Here is a 23,390-nt window from a genome sequence, read left to right on the forward strand (position 1 = left end):
AACTACCCCTATAAGAGGAACATACAGGCCTGCCTTACCTCCAGTGAGGAACCCCAAAAAATGATAGTAGGCCCCCACAGATATTGACGGTGAGTTCAGAGGAAATGACATACGTAGGATGAACAGCAGATTTAGCACAGTGAGGTCCGCTTACTAGATAGCAGAAGGACAGGAAAGTGTTACTTCACGGTCGACCTAAAAATCACTATTCAAAAACACCATCCAGAAATTACTTTAAACTCCAGTGACAACTCATGCCACTGGAGTAGTAATTTTCTGTCCACAAGAGCTTCCAGCACTGAAGAGTCACATTGCAGATAGCTGGACAAAAATAGCAAAACAAGAAACAAAATTCAACTTAGCTGAACTGGAACTTGAGGCAGGTGAATGCAACAGAATGCTACTAGCACATTGTTGGCCGGCATGTGACTAACAGCCAAGCAGCCTTAAATAGGAAACTCCCCAAGAGGGTGGCGACAGGTAAACAGAGATGGAGGAAGGCACATAAGAGACACTACCATAACAGACCACCGGGGGAGCCCACAAACCGAATTCACAACACTCCAGATCTCAACCCCATAGAAAACCTTTGGAGGGAGTTGAAAGTCCATGTTGCCCAGTGACAGGCCCAAAACATCACTGCTCTAGATGAGATCTGCATGGAGGAATGGGCCAACATACCACCAACAATGTGTGCCAGCCTTGTGAAGACTTACAGAATACGTTTGACCTCTGTCATTGCCAACAAATGATATTTAACAAAATATTGAGATGAACTTTTGTTAATGACCAAATACTTATTTCCCACCATAATTTGCAAAATAAGTCTTGCCAAATCAGTCAAGGTGATTTTCTGGATTTGTTTTCTCATTTTGACTCTCTCAGTTGTTATCTACCTACAGTGTCAATTACAGGCCTCTCTCATCTTTTTAAGTGGGGGAACTTGCACAATTGGTGGCTGACTAAATACTTTTTTCCCCCACTGTAATGTGTAGTGATTTTCTAACCCAAGACCTCCCAGGACGACGTGACCCACTTTTAGCAGTGCATGCATCTTTTAGATGTCTTTGCAAGCTTTGTGTTCCTCCACAATGCACCTCTAAATATCATAGCCAGAGCAGAGAGTGTCTTTAGCCTTGGAGGCATTTATCATATTCTCTTCAGTGGAATTGAGTTGCAATAGCAGATACGCCTAATAGATTAATATGCTAAAAAGAGAGAAAAATATCAGCTCACCTTCTCCATGGATACCACACAAGGAAACCTGCAGTGCCGCAGTTAGGAAACCATTTGTAGAAATAGAAAAACATCCAGCGTGTTAAAGGGAACCTGTCACCCCCAAAATGGCTGGTGAGGTAAGCTCACCGGCATCAGGGGCTTTTCTACAGCATTCTGTAATGCTGTAGATAAGCCCCCGATGTTACCTGAAAGATGAGAAAAAGAGGTTAGATTATACTCACCCAGGGGCGGTCCCGCTGCGGTCTGGTCAAATGGGTGTCTCCGGTCCGCTCCGGCGCCTCCCATCTTCATTCCATGATGTCCTCTTCGGGTCTTTACGCCGCGGCTCCGGCGCAGGCGTACTTTGTCTGCCCTGTTGAGGGCAGAGCAAAGTACTGCAGTGCGCAGGCGCCAAAAAAGGTCAGAGAGGCCCGACGCCTGCGCACTGCAGTACTTTGCTCTGCCCTGAACAGGGCAGACAAAGTACGCCTGTGCCGGAGCCGCGGCGTAAAGACCCGAAGAGGACGTCATGGAATGAAGATGGGAGGTGCCGGAGCGGACCGGAGACACCCATTTGACCAGACCGCACCGGGACCGCCCCTGGGTGAGTATAATCTAACGTCTTTTTCTCCTCTTTCAGGTAACATCGGCGGCTTATCTACAGCATTACAGAATGCTGTAGATAAGCCCCTGATGCCGGTGAGCTTACCTCACCACCACCAGCCATTTTGGGGGTGACGGGTTCCCTTTAAATAAAATTCAGAAGTCTTTTATTAGAAAATCAAAAAGTCGCACCAGTATACATGGGCAGAAAGTATGTGCACATCTCGCATACGCGTTTCGAAATTTAATCCTTATTCATTGCATACTATTTTAACACTGAATAGCTTTTTATGTCATATCCTGTGCAGTCATGTGGTATAGAACCACCAACCACAGGTCAAGATATATACAATGCATGGTACAAATTCATTATAGCTAAATTAATCTATTGAAAATCATAGCAACATTTAGATGCTCCATGTATTTTTACATTATGTGAAAAATGAAGGAAGCCGAAGCGAAACGCGTGTTGGGGCTAGTGGCGCGTCCTTTCTGCATCATATAATGGGTAAGACTCTGGGAGGTCTGGATGGGGTGTGCTCTTAGAAGCTCTTGTAACTCTGAATACTGATTGCTAATGGAGTCCCGATATATCTTCCTTCCCACATCACAATGCAGTGTCTCAGAGGTATACATATGCACTATCCACTTTTATACAAATGAGTTTATAAACATGGACATATTGCTCCGTTTTTTTCTCTTGGTATATTGTATATGTATTGGCGTGTCCTCTCGTTTAGATCCTGCATTACGCCTTCCCACAGTGTTTTTAGGCTTTTTGGGCAGGCGACAGTTATGGTCTCTGTTTTGGTAGTTATTAACCTCTATGCCATGCAGCATAAGCTAGCTCTGACAATGAGTGCTATCCAGAACTCAGTTTATATAGGAGATGAGAGTGACTTAACAGGGCACAGGTGAGAGCCTTAGCTCCAGGACCATCATCTGAGCAGATTAACCTGTGCACTGCCCAAATAAATTTACACCAGTTAATAAGAAGGTGAAGTGCTTGTTATCAGTGCAGGAGTAGGAGAAATCAGACGCTATGGTATTCTGGCTCCTCTCTGTCGCAGTAAACCCGTGACACATGTTTTGTAATTCTGCAAAAAAATTCCTTTAACCCCTTTCTGCCATTGGATGTACTATTCCGTCCATGTGGGGTGGGCCCTAATTCCCAAGGACGGAATAGTACGTCCAGCACGATCGGCCGCGCTCACGGGGGGAGCGCGGCCGATCGCGGCCTGGTGTCAGCTGCCTATCGCAGCTGACATCCGGCACTATGTGCCAGGAGCGGTCACAGACCGCCCCCGGCACATTAACCCCCGGCACACCGTGATCAAACATGATCGTGGCATGCCGGCGGTACAGGGAAGCATCGTGCAGGGAGGGGGCTCCCTGCGTGCTTTCCTGAGACCCCCGGAGCAACGCGATGTAATCGCGTTGCTGCGAGGGTCTCTTTCCTCCTATCCCTGCAGGCCCCGGATCCAAAATGGCCGCGGGGCTACATCCGGGTCCTGCAGGGATTACTTCCAGGTGCCGTGCAGGCGCTGGTAAGCCTGCACGGCTGTATGTCAGATCGGTGATCTGACAGAGTGCTGTGCACACTGTCAGATCACCGATCTGTGATGTCCCCCCCGAGACAAAATAAAAAAGTAAAAAAAAAATTTCCCACATGTGTAAAAAAAAAAAGAAAAAAAAAATCCTAAATAAAGAAAAAAAATATATTATTCCCATAAATACATTTCTATATCTAAATAAAAAAAAAAATCAAACAATAAAAGTACACATTTAGTATCGCCGTATCCGTAACGACCCCACCTATAAAACTATATCACTAGTTAACCCCGTCAGTGAACACCGTAAAAAAAACAAACAAAAAAAACGAGGCAAAAAACAACGCTTTATTCTCATACCGCCAAACAAAAAGTGGAATAACATGCAATCAAAAAGACGGATATAAATAACCATGGTACCGCTGCAAACGTCATTTTGTCCCGCAAAAAACGAGCTGCCATACAGCATCAAAATAAAATAAAATAAAAAAAAATAAAGTTATAGTCCTCAGAATAAAGCGATGCCAAAATAATTATTTTTTCTATAAAATAGTTTTTATCGTATAAAAGCGCCAAAACATAAAAAAAATGATATAAATCAGGTATCGCTGTAATCGTACTGACCCGAAGAATAACACTGCATTATCAATTTTACCAAACGCGGAACGGTATAAACGCCTCCCCCAAAAGAAATTCATGAATAGCTGGTTTTTGGTCATTCTGCCTCACAAAAATCGGAATAAAAAGCGATCAAAATATCTCCCGTGCCCGAGCATGTTACCAATAAAAACGTCAACTCGTCCCGCAAAAAACAAGACCTCACATGACTCTGTGGACTCAAATATGGAATAATTATAGCTCTCAAAATGTGGTAACGCAAAAAATATTTTTTGCAATAAAAAGCGTTTTTCAGTGTGTGACAGCTGCCAGTCATAAAAATCCGCTAAAAAACCCGCTATAAAAGTAAATCAAACCCCCCTTCATCACCCGCTTAATTAGGGAAAAATTCAAAAATTAAAAAAATGTATTTATTTCCATTTTCCCATTAGGGTTAGTGTTAGGGCTAGGGTTAGGGCTGGGGCTGGGGCTAGGGTTAGGGTTGGGGCTAGGATTAGGGCTAGGGTTGGGGCTAGGGTTAGGGCTAGGGTTAGGGTTGGGGCTAGGGTTAGGGTTGGTTCTAGGGTTGGGGCTAGGGCTAGGGTTAGGGCTAGGGTTAGGGTTGGGGCTAGGGTTGGGGCTAGGGTTAAGGCTACAGTTAGGGTTGGGGCTAAAGTTAGGGTTAGGGTTTGGATTACATTTACGGTTGGGAATAGGGTTGAGATTAGGGTCAGGGGTGTGTCTGGGTTAGAGGTGTGGTTAGGGTTACCGTTGGGATTAGGGTTAGGGGTGTGTTTGGATTAGGGTTTCAGTTATAATTGGGGGGTTTCCACCATTTAGGCACATCAGGGGCTCTCCAAACGCGACATGGCGTCCGATCTCAATTTCAGCCAATTCTGCGTTGAAAAAGTAAAACAGTGCTCCTTCCCTTCCGAGCTCTCCCGTGCGCCCAAACAGGGGTTTACCCCAACATATGGGGTATCAGCGTACTCGGAACACATTGGAGAACAACTTTTGGGGTCCAATTTCTCCTGTTACCCTTGGGAAAATACAAAACTGGGGGCTAAAAAATAATTTTTGTGGAAAAAAAAAATTTTTTATTTGCACGGCTCTGCGTTATAAACTGTAGTGAAACACTTGGGGGTTCAAAACTCTCACAACACATCTAGATGAGTTCCTTAGGGGGTCTACTTTCCAAAGTGGTGTCACTTGTGGGGTGTTTTTACTGTTTAGGTACATTAGGGGCTCTGCAAACGCAATGTGACGTCTGCAGACCATTCCATCTAAGTCTGCATTCCAAATGCAGGGTTAGGGGTGTGTTTTGATTAGGGTTTCAGTTATAATTGGGGGGTTTCCACTGTTTAGGCACATCAGGGGCTCTCCAAACGCGACATGGCGTCTGATCTCAATTTCAGCCAATTCTGCGTTGAAAAAGTAAAACAGTGCTCCATCCCTTCCGAGCCCTCCCATGCGCCCAAACAGTGGTTCCCCCCCCCACATATGGGTATCAGCGTACTCAGGACAAATTGGACAACAACTTTTGGGGTCCAATTTCTTCTGTTACCCTCGGGAAAATACAAAACTGGGGGCTAAAAAATATTTTTTGTGGGAAAAAATTTTGGTTTTTTTTTTATGGCTCTGCATTATAAACTTCTGTGAAGCACTTGGTGGGTCAAAGTGCTCACTACACCTCTAGATAAGTTCCTTAGGGGGTCTACTTTCCAAAATTGTGTCACTTGTGGGGGGGTTTTCAATGTTTAGGCACATCAGTGGCTCTCCAAATGCAACATGGCGTCCCATCTCAATTCCTGTCAATTTTGCAGTGAAAAGTCAAACGGCGCTCCTTCCCTTCCGAGCTCTCCCATGCGCCCAAACAGTGGTTTACCCCCACATATGGGGTATCAGCGTACTCAGGACAAATTGTACAATAACTTTTGGAGTCCAATTTCTTCTCTTACCCTTGGGAAACTAAAAAATTGGGGGTGAAAACATAATTTTTGTGAAAAAATATGATTTTTTTTTTTTACGGTTCTGCATTATAAACTTCTGTGAAGCACTTGGTGGGTCAAAGTGCTCACCACACCTCTAGATAAGTTCCTTAGGGGTCTACTTTCCAAAATGGTGTCACTTGTGGGGGGTTTCAATGTTTAGGCACATTAGTGGCTCTCCAAATGCAACAACAACTTTTGGGGTCCAATTTTTTCCTGTTACCCCTGTTAACAAATTGGAGCTGAAGTAAATTTTGTGTGAAAAAAAGTTAAATGTTCATTTTTATTTAAACATTCCAAAAATTCCTGTGAAACTCCTGAAGGGTTAATAAACTTCTTGAATGTGGTTTTGAGCACCTTGAGGGGTGCAGTTTTTAGAATGGTGTCATACTTGGGTATTTTCTATCATATAGACCCCTCAAAATGACTTCAAATGAGATGTGGTCCCTAAAAAAAAATGGTGTTGTAAAAATGAGAAATTGCTGGTCAACTTTTAACCCTTATAACTCCCTAACAAAAAAAAATTTGGTTCCAAAATTGTGCTGATGTAAAGTAGACATGTGGGAAATGTTACTCATTAAGTATTTTTTGTGACACATCTCTGTGATTTAAGGGCATAAAAATTCAAATTTGGAAAATTGCGAAATTTTCAAAATTTTCGCCAAATTTCCGTTTTTTTTCACAAATAAACGCAGGTAATATCAAAGAAATTTTACCACTGTCATGAAGTACAATATGTCACGAGAAAACAATGTCAGAATCACCGGGATCCGTTGAAGTGTTCCAGAGTTAAACCCTCATAAAGGGACAGTGGTCAGAATTGTAAAAATTGGCCCGGTCCATAACGTGCAAACCACCCTTGGGGGTGAAGGGGTTAATCATTTGACGATGAGCAGCATATACAGTAGAGAAAATAAGTACCATATTTTTCGGACTATAAGACACACCGGACTATAAGATGCACCCAGGTTTTAGAGGTGGAAAATAGGGGAAAAAAAATATTTGAACCAAAAAAAAAAAAATGTGGTAAAATTTAATAACATACTATATATATGTGCTGCTATTATATATAATAGTATGTTATGTTGGAAGCTGCGGGTAGAAGATGCCGCTTCGGCACCAGTGTGGTGTCTGTAAAGTACTATATGAAGACCCTGGAGGGTGAGTATAAGAATGGGGGCACAGGGCTTATATTTAAAGCACCACTCCAGCACTGAAAAATAACACTGGAGTGCTGCTTTAAGATCCCATTGGGAGAACTATAACTCCCCAGCATGTCCTGCAGATCCTATGGCATGCTCGGAGTTATAGTTCACCACAGGAGTGGCAGAGTGCTGTATTGTGTAATGTAAAGACTAACCTTTTAATTGTGCCAGCCAGCCACTGTGGTGAGGTAAAAGCTGGAGCATCCCATGACTGCACACACAGTCCTCCCTGCCTCTCCACAGCACAGGTCATAAGGGGAAGCCAGCAGATTCTAGTGGGGAGTCTGAAGGACCTGTGATGATATCAGAAGAGGGAGGGCTCTGTGCCGTCATGTGATGCTCCAGCCTGTCCACTTCATGACATCACACAGGTCCTTGTGCCTCAGCATCCAGCACAGCCCAGCAGGCAGAAGCTGTGCTGTCAGGTATGCAGCGATCTTGTCCCCTCTGGCCCCTGCTGCTGCCCCCTCCTCCAGTCCACACACAGATGTCCCCAGCTGCTGCAGGAATCCAGCACTGGGGAAACCATGTGTGTTTCAGTGAAGGAGTGTTCATGTGCTGCTCCTGACTCAGCTGACAGGTGGTCGGGGAAGCGGCTAATGAATATTCACTGCACTTTAATCATCGGGACCACATGGTTTCCCCAGTGCTTGATTCCAGGCAGCTGGGTCATTCAGCGATCCCACTCGCCGTTGCCCCCTCCCCACATGCTACATTCACGTGCTACACACCCACACTTTCCTCCCAAATTTGAAGGAAAAAAAGTGCGTCTTATGGTCAGAAAAATACGGACGGTATTTGATACACTGCCGATTTTGCAAGTTTTCCCCTTCAGAGAATGGAGAAGTCTGTTATTTCTATCTTAAACTCTTCACCCCCGGAGCTTTTTCCATTTTTTCGGTTTCGTTTTTCGCTCCCCTCCTTCCCAAAGCCATAACTTTTTTATTTTTCCGTCAATATGTACAAAACAGCTGACATGTTGCAGCTTTGAGGTGGGCTCACCGCCAGAGCCCACCTCAAAGTGGGGGATCTGCCAGCTGACGTACTATTCCGTCAGCTTGCAGAAAGGGGTTAAGTACACTTCAACTGTGAAAGACAGAATCTACAAATAAAAATCAGAAAATCACATTGTACGATTTTTCAATTTTTAAATTGCATTTTATTGCTTGAAATAAGTATTTAATCACCTACCCACTAGCAAGAATTTTGGCTCTCACAGACATATTAGTTTTTCTTTAAGAAGCCACCTACTCTGCACTTTTTACTAGTGATAGGTGAATGTGGCCTGATAATGTCTTATCTGAGCATGCTCGGGTGTTATCAGAGTAACTTGGGCGTCCTCATATATTGTGTTCGAGTTCCTGCAGCTGCATGATTTGCTGCTGTTAGACATCCTCAATACATGTTTGGATTCCCTAACAAACAGGCAATCCCCACATGTATTCAAGCTGTCTAACAGCCTCAAATCATGCAGCCACAGGGATCCAAACTTAATATATGAACACACACGAGTATGCTCAGATAAGATGTTATCCGAGCACGATCGCTCATCACTACTCATTACCTGTATTAATTGCTCCTGTTTGAACTTGTTGCTTGTATAAAATACACCTGTCCACACACACAATCAATCACACTCCATCTTCTCCATCATAGTCAAGAACAAATAGCCATCCAAGGATACCAGGATCAAAATTGTAGACCTGCACAATATTGGGATGGGCTACAGGACTATAGGCTAGCAGCTTGGTGAGAAGGCAACAACTGTTGGCACAATTATTAGAAAATGGAAGAACCACAAGATGACTGTCAATCTTCCTTGGTCTGGGGCTCCATGCAAGATTTCAGCAAGGCAATGACCCCAAACACACAGCCAAGGAAACTTTCAATTGGTTTCAGAGAAAGAAGATAAGCCAGTCATCCGACCTCAATCCAATAGAAAATGTATGGATGGAACTAAAGCTCAGAATTCAGAGACGGAGCCCAAGGAATGTGAAGAGTGTTTGTGTGGAAGAATGGGCTAAAATAACACCTGAGCAATGCATGTAACTACTTTCTTCATACAGGAGGCGTCTTCAAGCTATCATCAACAACAAATGCTTTTGTACAAAGTATTAAATAAAGCAACATAGACTTTTTTACCATTCTCCTGTCTTTCCCATAATTGTCGCTTGTATGGAACAGTGCAGGCTGGGTCAATAGGGTTTTGGTGCGAGGGCGCCTCTATTGCTCTCCTCCTTAAGCATCCAAAACACCAGATCTAATTATACAGAATACTGTTTCAACATAGGCCTGCAGTGTTCTTTGCAAGCAACAGTTGTGATAAATACCCGAGAAGGGTTGAAGCGGAATAAAGTCTATGTCACTCCCCTACCGGCACCATTACTATCTATTTGCCTGTTTGCGTATTTTCACTTGAAATAAAACTATGCAAATCTGGAATAAGAGTGTGCAGTGAATTTAGTACTCCTGTTACCATAGGCTCCACACCCTGTTCCACCGGCACCTAGCAATTTGGACCGAGTGCACACTAATCTTCTTTTCTCAACTAAGCATGAAGAACAGAAAGAGGAGAAGAGATCTGTCTGAGGACTTGAGAACCAAAATTGTAAAACAATATTAACAATCTCAAGGTTATAAGTCCATTTCCAGGGATCTTGTTGTTCCTCTGTTCACGGTGCACAACATAATCAAGAAGTTTACAACCCATGGCACTGCAGCTAATCTCCCTGGATGTGGCCGACAGAGATAAATTGATGAAAGGTTGCAACACATGATAGTCTGAATGGTGGATTAGCAGCCCCAATGAAGTTCCAAAGAAATTCAAGCTGTCCTGTATGTCCAGGATGCATCAGTGTCAGTGCAAACTATCCGGTGATATTTGAATAAACTGAAACGCTATGGCAGGAGACCCAAGAGGACCCCAGTGCTTACACAGAGACATACAAAAGCTAAACTGCAGTTTGCCAAAATGTATATAGGCAAGCCAAAATCCTTCTGGGACAGATAAGGCCAAGATAGAGCTTTTTGGTGAAGCACTACTGCTGTTTACCGAAAAAGGATTGAGGCCTACAAAGAAAAGAACACCCCACCTACCGTCAAATGTGGTGGAGGTTCAGCGATGTTTTGGATTTTATCTTACTGCCTCTAGCACTGGGTGCCTTGAGTATGTACAGTAATTAATAGTACTCCGTGGCACAACCATACAGGTGTGCAAGTAGGTTCCCAAACCCAAATATGTAACTTAGGCTGGCGTCACACTAGGCGTATGAAAATACGGTTTGTTTTTTTACGGCCGTAATACGCAGAAAGTGTCCCAAAACACTGTTCCGTATTCAATGCGATGATGCAATTTTTACGCAGAAATTTATCCGTGTGCCATCCGTATGGCATCCGTATGGCTTCCCTACGGCGTTTTTTTCACGCAGGCTTGCAAAATGGACATATCATGGATCCATCGGCTCAAATATTCTTAAAAACATATATAGTCTACATATATATATGTGTCAGTGACACACACACACACACACACACACACACACACACACATATATATACTGTATATATATATATATATATACAGTACAGACCAAAGGTTTGGACACACCTTCTCATTCAAAGATTTTTCTGTATTTTCATCACTATGACAATTGTACATTCACACTGAAGGCATCAAAACTATGAATTAACACATGTGGAATTATATACGTAACAAAAAAGTGTGAAACAACTGAAATTATGTCTTATATTCTAGGTTCTGCAAAGTAGCCACCTTTTGCTTTGATGACTGTGTTGCACATTCTTGGCATTCTCTTGATGAGCTTCAAGAGGTAGTCACCGGGAATGGTTTTCACTTCACAGGTGTGCCCTGTCAGGTTTAATAAGTGGGATTTCTTGCCTTATAAATGGGGTTGGGACCATCAGTTGTGTTGTGCAGAAGTCTGGTGGATACACAGCTGATAGTCCTACTGAATAGACTGTTAGAATTTGTATTATGGCAAGAAAAAAGCAGCTAAGTAAAGAAAAATGAGTGGCCATCATTACTTTAAGAAATGAAGGTCATTCAGTCTGAAAAATTGGGAAAACTTTGAAAGTGTCCCTAAGTGCAGTTGCAAAATCCATCAAGCGCTACAAAGAAACTGGCTCACATGAGGACCGCCCCAAGAAAGGAAGACCAAGAGTCACCCCTGCTTCTGAGGATAAGTTTATCTGAGTCACCAGCCTCAGAAATCGCAGGTTAGCAGCAGCTCACATTAGAGACCAGGTCAATGCCACACAGAGTTCTAGCAGCAGACACATCTCTACAACAACTGTTAAGAGGAGACTTTGTGCAGCAGGCCTTCATGGTAAAATAGCTGCTAGGAAACCACTGCTAAGGACAGGCAACAAGCAGAAGAGACTTGTTTGGGCTAAAGAACACAAGGAATGGACATTAGACCAGTGGAAATCTGTGCTTTGGTCTGATGAGTCCATATTTGAGATCTTTGGTTCCAACCACCGTGTCTTTGTGCGACGCAGAAAAGGTGAACGGATGGACTCTACATGCCTGGTTCCCACCGTGAAGCCTGGAGGAGGAGGTGTGATGGTGTGAGGGTGCTTGCTGGTGACACTGTTGGGGATTTATTCAAAATTGAAGGCATACTGAACCAGCATGGCTACCACAGCATCTTGGAGCGGCATGCTATTTTATCCGGTTTGCATTTAGTTGGACCATTATTTATTTTTCAACAGGACAATGACCCCAAACACACCTCCAGGCTGTGTAAGGGCTCAAGAATAAAAACGTATATACACTGGCGCTTATTCACCTGGAAGGATGAGGTAGGAAGCCACGGAAGCTGCAGGTGGTTATAACAGGTTCTGTGCAAAACTCTGTTAAAAATTAAACCAGTTGATTAATAATACTATTAACCACCGCGCTAAACCGAAACTGGAATATCAATGTACTTACTTTTGATATGGCTATTACTATGTTGTCTGGGGTCCCTTGTGAGTGAAGGGTTACACCTGGTTACAGTGGTTTGCTGAAAGGTAAAGTGTGCAGCAGAGTGATATATTATTTGATTTGGACCTTACAAAAAAAAAAAAAAAAGGTGTTGGTTACAAACACTTACTCTTTTTATGAGGCTGTATAGGTTGCACCTGTGGTGTTTCAATGTGGGGTTAATAGTTTCTCTTTCCACAGTGTAGTGAACCGATACTGGAAGGCAAAGTGTGTAAAACCTCGGTATATTGTTTATATTGTACACACAAAGTATCAAGGGTATTAGCTGGGTGCACTTACTCCTTATATAAGGTTGTACAGTTTACACTTGGGATGTTCTTATGTGAGGTTTTGGTATTTGTCTTTCCACAGTGTGGTAAACTGATGCTGGTGAGTAAACAAAGTAGAGAATAAAGTGATTTGCAAGCAATACACTAGAATAGTAGGAAGTTACTGGCCACAATAATTGCAGTGGTATAAATAGGAATTAGTTGGCACTCACCACATGTTTGCTTATGAAGGTACCCGCGGTGAGGTAGGCAAGGTAGTCCACTGGATACGGTGCCGATAAAGTAACCCGCTGAGCTGGGAGGGTTAGAGTCCGGTGCGCGTGCCAGAGGCCGCGGTTCCTGGACGAGAACGTACCGGCGAGTGGTGAGGAGGTACCAGCGCCTCGCGTGCCCCGGCCGGAAGCAACGCTGAGGATGTGGTGCCGAGATGGGGCAGAGCTAGTGTGACGTCACAGAAAGCAGGGACGGGTGCGCGAGAGAGACATATATATATATATATATATATATATATATATATATATATATATATATATATATATATATATATATATATAGCGTGTAGGTGTTTATTGAACCCACATCTTCATGCAACGTTTCGGCTCAACTGAGCCTTTCTCAAGCTTGAGAAAGGCTCAGTTGAGCCGAAACGTTGCATGAAGATGTGGGTTCAATAAACACCTACACACTGTCTCAAAAATCATGGAGTGCTGCCTGCTTTTGTGAAAAATATTGACAGGAAACAACCAAGGACAGGTTGTCTGGGCTCTGCACCCGAAGATAAGTAGTGAATTTGTGCTGTTCCAATTTTTTTCTTCATTATATATATAGCAGAAAAGCCGGTAATTCAATTGCCGGCTTTTGCTATCTCCTTCACAAACCCGACAGGATATGAGACATGGTTTACATACAGTGAACCATCTCATATCCCTTCTTTCATTACATATTCTTCTTTACTAATGTATCAAGTGTCTCTGTGTAAAATTTGGGGTCTCTAGCTATTAAATTAAAGGGTTAAATCCCGGAAAAAATTGGTGTGGGCTCCCGCACAATTTTCTCCGCCAGAGTGGGAAAGCCAGTAACGGAGTGCAGATATTAATAGACTAGAGAGGTACCATGGTTATAGGACCCCCCTGGCTAAAAACATCTGCCCCCAGCCACCCCAGAAAAGGCACATCTATAAGATGCTCCTATTCTGGCACTTAGCCTCTCTCTTCCCACTCCCGTGTAGCGGTGGGATATGGGGTAATGAAGGGTTAATGTCACCTTGCTATTGTAAGGTGACATTAAGCCAGGTTAATAATGGAGAGGCGTCAATTATGACTCCTATCCATTATTAATCCAATAGTACGAAATGGTTAATAAAAGACACAAACATTATTAAAATGTATTTTAATGAAATAAAAACATATGGTGTTTCAATATTTTATTATACTCTTAATCCACCTGAAGACCCTTGTCACCTGAAATAAAGTTAAACAAAACAAACAACAATATTCCATACCTTCCGTCGTTCAGTCTTGTCCCACGCTGTAAATCCATCTGAAGGGGTTAAATCATTTTACACCCAGGAGCTCTGCTAATGCAGCTGTGCTCCTGTATGCAAAACTTTGTGATTGAATGGAATGCAGGGGAATGTCCTGTAGTTACCTCGAGTCACGGTGATGTGCCCCTTGCTGGATGAACTCATATGAACTCGAGCCTGGGAACTTTTCAGAATATTTCCCACGCATCTTCCAGATGTGCCTTTTCTGTGGTGGCTGGGTGCAGATGTTTGTAGCCGGGGGGGGGGGGGGGGGTGTCCTATAACCATGGTCCCTGTCTAGGCTATTAATGTCTGCCCTCAGTCACTGGCTTTCCCACTCTGTCAGAGAAAATTGCGCGGGAGCCCACGCCATATTTTTTCCGGGATTTAACCCTTTAATTTAATAGCTAGAGACCCCAAATTTTACACAGAGACACTTGTTACATTAGTAAAGAGGAATATGTAATAAAAGAAGGGATATGAGATGGTTTACTGTATGTAAACCATGTCTCATATCCTGTCGGGTTTGTGAAGGAGATAGCAAAAGCCGGCAATTGAATTGCCGGCTTTTCTGCTATCTGGCGCTATATGAAATATAGATAGATAGATAGATAGATAGATAGATAGATAGATAGACAGATAGATAGATAGATATATATCTATAGATATATATATATATATAGATATATATAGATATATATAGATATATATCTATAGATATATATATATATATATATATATATATATATATATATATATATATATATATATATATATATATATACATACAGTATATATGTACATACACTGTGTTCCAAATTATTATGCAAATAATATTTCCTCATATTTTCTCTAAATTACCTATCTGAATTGCAGTCATTGTTATTTTCCAGTCATCTACTATTCTAGTATAATTGCAATGTTTTGGAACAAACTGCCTATGAAAACAGTATCTTTTTAATAAAATAAACACTCAAAATGCATGTTCCAAATTATTATGCACAGCAGAGTTTTCAACCTTTTTTGTTTTATTTTGAACAAAACAATGGTCAATTGTAAAGTTATAAGCATTATCAGCTTATTACAAACTGAAATCAAACAGTTTTCAAGTGAAAACGTTATTCTAGGTGATGTTACATTTGCACATAGGTTTGAAAGAAGCTTCTGAGCTCTCTCGTCCATTGAATTTGTCCGTTTTTGGATGCTTTCTGCTTCAATTGTTTTGCATGTGGACAGAATATCCTCCCAGAGCTGTTGCTTAGATGTGAACTGCCTCCCGCCATCAGACACTCCTTTTGATGATGCTCCAGAGGTTCTCAATAGGGTTAAGGTCAGGGGAAGATGGTGGTCACACCATAAGTTTGTCCTCTTTTATGCCCATAGCAGCCAGAGATGCAGATGTGTTTTTTGCAGCATGAGACGGTGCATTATCATGCATGAAAATGATCTTGCTGTGGAAAGCTCTGTTCTTCCTCTTGAACCATGGCAGGAAGTGTTGTTTTAGAAACTCCACATAGATTATGGAGTTCATCTTTACCCCTTCAGGGATCATAAAGGGGCCAACAATCTCTCTCCCCATGATTCCAGCCCAAAACATTACTCCACCTCCTCCTTGTTGGCGCCTTAGCCCTGTTTTCATTCGGTGTCCATCAACCAGCCATCCTCCACTCCATCCATCTGGACCATCGAGCGTTGCACGGCACTCATTGGTGAACAAAACAGTTTGGAAGTCAGTCTTCATATATCGTTTGGCCCACTGGAGCCGTTTCTGCTTGTGTGCAGTGGATAGAGGTGGTCGACAGGATGGCTTACGCACAGCTGCAAACCTCTGAAGGACCCTGCATCTTGTTGTTCTGGGGACGTTGGAGGCACCAGCAGCTTCAAAAACTTGTCTGCTGCTATGACAAGGCATTTTTGCAGCTGCTCTTTTAACCTTACCCAATTGCCTGTTGGAAAGAGTCCTCCATTTTTCCTTATCAGCACGCACACGTGTGTGCTGGGAATCAACTACATACTTCTTGATTGTGCGATGATCACGATGAAGTGTCTTGGCAATGTTGATTGTAGTCATGCCTTTACCTAAATACTCCACAATTTGTTGATTCTCAGCAGCCGACACATCCTTTTTCTTTCCCATTTTGGCAAAAAATGTAGGCTGCTTAATAATGTGGAACAGCCTTCTTAAGTAGTCTTGCCTTTATTTGGACACACCTGCCAAACTAATTTGCACAGGTATCTGCAATTGCTTTCAGTGATATAAAGAGCCCTGACACACATCACCATCAATGAGTTTAAATGACAAACAAAAAAATTCTAACCTTATCACTCATAAACTCTTTGTGCATAATAATTTGGAACACTGATATATACCTATTCTATGTCTACACATTTATTCTACCTATTTACCTATTCTAACCTGTCAGTGTGATTTTACTGTACACCGCGCTGAATTACCGGGTTTTCTATAGAACACCGCTGCGTATTTCTCGCAAGTCACACTGCTGGTCCGTGTGTAATCCGTAATTTTCTCGCCCCCATAGACTTTCATTGGCTGATTTTTTGTGCAATACGGTGACAAACACAGCATGCTGCGATTTTCAACGGCCGTACAAGACCGTATAATACAGATCCGTAAAATACGGCAGATAGGAGCTGGCCCATAGAGAATCATTGTACCGTATGCAATCCGTATTTGCTGCGCCTCTCATACGTCCGTAAAACACGCCAGTGTGAAGCCGGCCTTAATAAAACTTGGCACTCCGCTTGATGATATGAACTTTAATGCAGTCAAATGGATAGTACATATATTTCAGACATTTTGGTCATGTGGTGACCTTCATCAGTATACCGACTGCTCTGTAAAGTGGATTATGTATTAAACAGTAGGAGTAAGTCAGAGCTGACACCTGTGGTAACACCACTCTGTTATGAGAAAAGTTATTTAGGGATAAGTGCCCGCTGGAGTTAGTTGTCTTAAGGCCAAGGTCCCAATTGAAAATAGAAAACGGTGTGTGACGATATGGATCCGGTATCTACCGGGTATCCAGTATTATAGTATATCAGTGGTGTTCAGTGGATTGCACGTCCGGCTCCAATAGGGTGTCTGCCGCTTGTTAGAGCACTCCAACAAGCGGCAAACACCCTATTGGAGCCTTTCATGCACCCCACTGATATGCTATAACATTGGATACCTGGTGGACACTGGATCCATGTCCTCAGACACGGTGCATAATCCACTTTACAGGTCAGTCAGTATACTGATGAAAGTCACCATATGACCGAAGCGTATGAAATATATGTACTATCCATTTGACTGCATTAAAGTTCCTTGCATATCATCAAGCTGAGCGCCAAGTTTTATTAAGTTGATTATGTGCAAGGCATGAAATCTGAAGATTACCAAAGGATTTGGGGTTGAGATGGAGTGCCCAGTGTCAGAAGCTGGGTTTGCGTCCTAGATTATGGGTCTTCCAGAAGGACAATGACCCCAAACATAAATAGTGAAAAAAATTACTTTGTTAAACAATACAAAAAATACAGAGCACTAAGTAAAAACATAATAAAAAGTGTTGGATAATGGTGATGACAGAAAAACCGGAATCAGGGACACCATATACATAAACTTATTTGCACCCAGTAGCAGAGAAAAAGGGACACTCAGTGCATAAAATGCACATAGTAAGATGTGAATGCCTGTGCGGCATAACATCACAAATCTCATAATTTAAAATAGTAGCAGGATCCCAATACAAAGTACCTATTCATTGTTCAGAGAGGTGACTGTTTTCCTTCCCCGTAAATATCCCATTTATGTGAGGTTTAGAATTTCTCAAAGTTTAGGTCATGTAAGGAAGCGTCCAGGTCATTATTGTTTCACTAGATGGAGGCCAGATGCTATCGCATCTGTAGAGCTGTAATGCCACGATGGGGGCAGGCTTTGCAGCGTTGAGAATCTCCCCCCCATGTGCTCACCCACCTATCCACTCTTTCTTTCCCCATGTGCTGACTTCTCCCGTCTGTGTTCTCTTCTTTGACCTGTCTACACCATGTTCTATCCCCCCTGTCTGCTGTCTCTCTCCTTCCTGTGTTCTCCCTTCAAAGACAATAGTGACATTACAGCAGGAGATCGCAGAGGATTTCTTTTGTGAGGTAAAATATTGTTTAAAAACAGTCAGTGAAATATTTTACCTGACAAAAGAAATCCTCTGTGATCCCCTGCTGTAATGTCAGTATTGTCTTTTGCTTCCTCCCCTTCCCAGGAGATGTGGTATTCTCCATACACGGTCAGACACAGACAATTTTTAAAATGAACATTTGTTCGTGGGAAAACTCCTTCAATGTGACCAACTTCCTCTGCCTGTAGACACGTCACGCATCTGCCGCCGGTATATGCCGAATGATTCACTGCACCTGCGAGGAATTCACGCAGGTGCAGTAAATCAGACCACCGCCGTCTTTGTGCAGACAGATAAAGGCGGTTACATTAAAACTGCGCATGCGCTTCTCCTGTACAAAGGTGGCGGTGGTCAGTGAATCATGCGTCCAATCCCGGCGGCGGCGTGTTCGCGACAGTGTTCTGTTCTGTGTGTGGTACGTACAGCATATACAGTGTGTTTGTGTGTGTGTGGTGCGTACAGCGTATACAGTGTGTGTGTGTGGTGCGTACAGCATACACAGTGTGTGTGTCCCAATATGGAGGCCGGTGAACTTCCACTGCATGGGATCTGGACGGAACAGAATGTGAAGACATTACAAGGTAAGTATATATATATATATATATATATATATATATATATATATATATATATATATATATATATATATTTTTTTTAAAGGCCTTTACTGGAATCCAAGTGGCTGGGACTTTGATGCTACCATGAAGCAATACCCCACTTCCATCTTGCTGGTGCCTGAGTCAACGTAGAGGTATCTTCCCATTACTGATTAAACTATGGGCCCATCCATCTAGTCCGGCAAGGGTAACTCTCATCTCATCCGTCTATAAAACCTTTGGAAACTCTATAGATGTTTCTTGGCCCCATATTCACGATTCAACTTCTTTGTCTTGCTCAGTGGTGGTCTGGTTCATCCCTTCTTACCTTAGCCATGTCTCTGAGCACTGACCACCTTGAGCTTCTGGGCTCTCCAGGGATGTTAGAGTTCTGGAATATGACAGCCCTGGAGGATAATAGCTTCCTGGTTGCTTCAGGTTCGATTCTTCTCAAAACTCAGGCAGTTGACGTGCATTTTTTTTCTATAAAACATGTTTTGCGACCATGTCTACTATTTGTAACAAAACATTTGATGCTTCTATGATCATGCCCCATGCTTCTCTGATCATGCACTAATGCCTCAGCAATTTGAAAAGTGCTGCATCCATCTGTAGACTTTAAGTGATTTTTGACTTTTCAAAGTCAATTAAATCTCTTTTTTTTTCTCCCATTTTGTCTGAGGAAAAGAAACTGTGTGTCCATGCAAAAATCATAGAGACATGTCCGTTTTTTGACGACATTATAGATGAAAATGGGCCAATATAAGTCTATGGGTCTGTGATAAACTCGTACAGTGCATGGATAGCATGAGTGTACAGTCCGTTTGCTGTCTGTGATTAATATTGGAAAGGATTGGAGAAGCTGTCATCATATGACATTAATGGTGGTTGAGCGAGGAATACTACATGACTATAGACATCATCTGTCCACAAATTTGATGCAATATTACATTATGCACAATTACGCTACGTGTCAGCATATTCGTGCAGTTGCGTCATGTATTTCATTGATTATCTGTGATCCGTCAGGGTCTGTCCGTGATCACAATGTATAATGTAACTGTTTGAGAAGGTGTTCTGGCCATTGTTACATTAATGAACCTGAGATTGACACTTCGAGGTAAGGTGAGCCCCGAGCACTGAAGTTGGTAACAGGCCACTGGAATAGTTGAGTGATATCTCAGGTGAGGTGATACAAAGTTCATTTTCTAAATCTGTCAAGCTTCAGGTAACATTTGATTTTTTAGGAGGAGACATTCGGGAGGCTGCTGGTAACCTGAGACTAAGGTCAAGCTGCTTAGCATAGAGATTACAGTTTGTAGGAGTTTCTTGAAGAATAGTAGAGTAATTAAACAAGGAACCGTGGCGGTATACAGATGTCTTGGTAGGACACTTAAGACTTCTTTAATGAGAATGCTTAGTCATAGAGACCTTGAAGGTTCGCTAATGTGAATGTCTATCAGACGTCCTAGGGCCATTCTAACTTAAATGAGTTGTCTCATCTTTTTAAATGGTTAAATATTTCAAAGAGCAATTTATCTATTATTAAAAATCTTCTTTGTTCAACAGTTTGCTGCTCGTTGCCTTGGTTACCGGCCACCTTTGCAGTCTATGAGAGTGGACAGTTCCCTATGTAATGGGCACGTCTTTATAAGCGGTTTGCTTGGATCCGGTCAGCTTCAGTGCCCCTCCGATGCTGCAGACAAAACCGTCTCTGATCGTAGCATTAGACAACGAACAGGTCAAACCCATAGTACGACTGTGCCACTGGTCTGAATTGTCAATCTTGAGGATCACACCGCCCCCGGCAGTCAGAAACCCGAGAGGCAGAGGGTTAGGGCATTATTGAAGGTAGAACATTAGTACAATCTTTTAACCATACTTCTTGAACAATTAGAGGACCTGTCACCAGGCAACAAGTGGCTAGTTTTGCTCACATTTGTCACTACTTTACAAGAGGGTGGTGTTCACGGGGTAAAACCGCACACTCCAAGGAAAATCCTGTGAGCCATACCCTGCTGCAAAGACCATAAAAATTGTCATTAATTAAAAAGGCCAATATCTCTGTAATTAAAGGGTGATTTGAAAAAAAAACCCCAGCAAATTAATCAATGGAGCAGCAGGAATAAAGTAAAACAAAAATCTAAACACTTTTGACCAGGTGAAAGTCCGGAGTAATTTTTCTTACATTTATCTCATAATAGTTACCTGTTTTGGCATTTGTGGGATCCATAACTCTAATATTTTCTCCATCAAAACTGATCGTTGTATGAGACCATAAAAAACGTGCTGCACCCTACTATGAAAATAAACTTTAGGGGTATATGGGTATTTTAGTGCCTACTTGCTGTACTAATCCAAAGGCTCCTGAAAAAAAAAAAACAGTAACAGAGATGACAGTGTCAGTGTGTGTAATGCTTGCAACACACGTGTGGCAACTGTGTGCTGCATCAGTAGCACACGGATGGGCTCCAGGGAAGAAGCGCTACAATGAACGCTGTTCCCCGGCGTCGGGTGCTGAAGACGCTCTCATCATTCTCCCCTGCTCTGCCGGCAATCAGCGCGAGCAGAGGAGAATGATGAGAGTTGTATTCAAGAGATAACAATTTACCGCAAGCGACGGCTGATGGGACTATTACTACCATCAGCCTACACCTGCTGCTGCTAATAACCGTGACAGCAAGAGTGGCTGATGAGAGTATTCCTCACACGCCACCTGTGCTATAAATAAATAAATAAATGAAAAAACCTGGCATGGGGACCCCTCTATTTTCTATAACCAGCCAGGCAAAACTGACAGCTGGGGGCTGCAACCCTCAGCTTTCAGCTTCAGCAAGGCTAGTTATCGAGAATAGAGGGGTTCCCATGCTGTTTTTTAATTATTTAAATAAATCATAAAAAAACAATGTGGGGTCCCCCCCCCATTAATATGACAACCAGCCTTGCTAAAGCTGACAGCTGGGGGCTGGTATTCTCAAGCTTGTAAGAGGCCATGGATATTGACCCCCCCCCCAGCTTAAAAATAGCAGCCTGCAGCTGCCTAGAAAAGGCACATCTATTAGATGCACAAATTCTGGCGCTTTGCCCGGCTCTTCCCACTTGGTCTGTAGCGGTGGCAAGTGGGGTTCATATTTGTGGGGTTAATGTCACCTTTGTATTCTCAGGTGACATCAAGCCCACAACTTAGTAATCTAGAGGCATCAATAAGACACTTATCCATTACTAATCCTATAGTTATATGGTAAATAAAGACACAGCCAGAATCAAGTCTTTTATTAGAACTAAAACAAAACACTGTTTTCCATTTTTATTTAAAAATAATAAACACAGTTATAATCACATAACACCTAATTCCACCGAAGCCCTCGTCTTCTGTAATAAAACTAAAATAAAAAACAACAATATTCCTCGTTCTGACCCCCGCTGTAATCCAGTGCCAAGATGTGCCACAATTAAATGTGCAGCACTGTGCCTAGTATGCAGTAAAGGAGACCCAGTACTCATGGAAGTGCCGCCGTCATCAATATGAAAACCCGAGAAAATCCCTTTAAAATGTACTTTTTTTTATCCATGCCAAATTGCACAGACTGGGCACACACCTTTTAAAGTATTTGTCTGTGACTAAAGTATTGGTGACCTTTGTGTGGGCACCACTACTAGCGCTCAGTCCATAGTGTACACAGTTCACTTCAATAGGAGTTGTACTGCAGTACCAGAGAACGGCCATTATGCGGTGTTCGGGCTCCATACACTGCTCTTCCTGCGGACGCAGCGCCAGGTATTAGCTTAGTGGTTGGGGTGAAAAGTGTCTGACAGGTCATCAATATCTTAGTCCCTGACAGCTCTGCTGATCCATATTGAGAAGTTTTCTCACAATTAAAGAATTGATTCATTGTGCAAGAAAACCACATATAAAGAAAATTCACCAAGTTTCAAAGTGTCTACAGCACTCAAGATTAACAGCTTCAGTTTTGAGTCTGTGAAATCTTCTTATTTCCTCCTGTCAGTTCTGTGGCACTCGGCAGCCCCTGTCAGGACTGAGAGGGGAGACGCAGTCACCCAACATGAGTGTTGACGTTGGGAGTATCGGAAGCGATACATAGCTCTCCATTGAGAGCCTGAAAGCCTGACTGAGCACTACTTATTAAATCCCTCTAGTGAAAGTATTGAAGCACGCTGTTGACTTGCTTAACCAAGTGCGTAATAAGTAAAGTAAGCACTTGAGATTGTATCAGCCTCACTGTCACTAGAAGCTAATCGCTGGGAAGTCAGCCTGCAAGAAGCCGGCACAGTGGTCACTGCTTCCACAGCCGCCAGTGTGGTGTTATACATGTCCTTGGGCTAGGTAGGATGCTGCAGCCTGGCGACGTTCTCTGGTGGGCCCGTCTGCTCCTACCTACCTGTCCTGATCTTCACATCACACTGCATCGTTGGACAATTGCTTTTCCAGCTAACGATGTATCTAAGCTCCACTTCAGGATACCTGGCGTTCCACCAGAGCCTTTCACTTCCGGCTGTTTTTATTTAATTTTTTTCTGTCTGAACAAGTTTTTGATTTGGAGCTTCGAACCACAGATGAAGAAGATTGCCCTGAAGGGGGGGGATCCGGGCAGGGTTTGGCATGTTTGGGTATCTGCGGATTTGTGCAAACATGGGAAGAGT

The 23,390-nt window shown here is 42.7% G+C and overlaps 1 protein-coding gene across 2 annotated transcripts in view; it reads left to right on the top strand.

The window, feature by feature from the left end:
- The window catches only part of ELP4 (elongator acetyltransferase complex subunit 4), a 552,864-nt gene that overhangs the window by 158,456 nt on the left and 371,018 nt on the right, over positions 1–23,390 (top strand). The gene's annotated exons all lie outside the window — the stretch shown is intronic.

Source organism: Ranitomeya variabilis, chromosome 2, assembly GCF_051348905.1.
Source record: "Ranitomeya variabilis isolate aRanVar5 chromosome 2, aRanVar5.hap1, whole genome shotgun sequence".
Lineage (NCBI taxonomy): Eukaryota > Metazoa > Chordata > Amphibia > Anura > Dendrobatidae > Ranitomeya > Ranitomeya variabilis.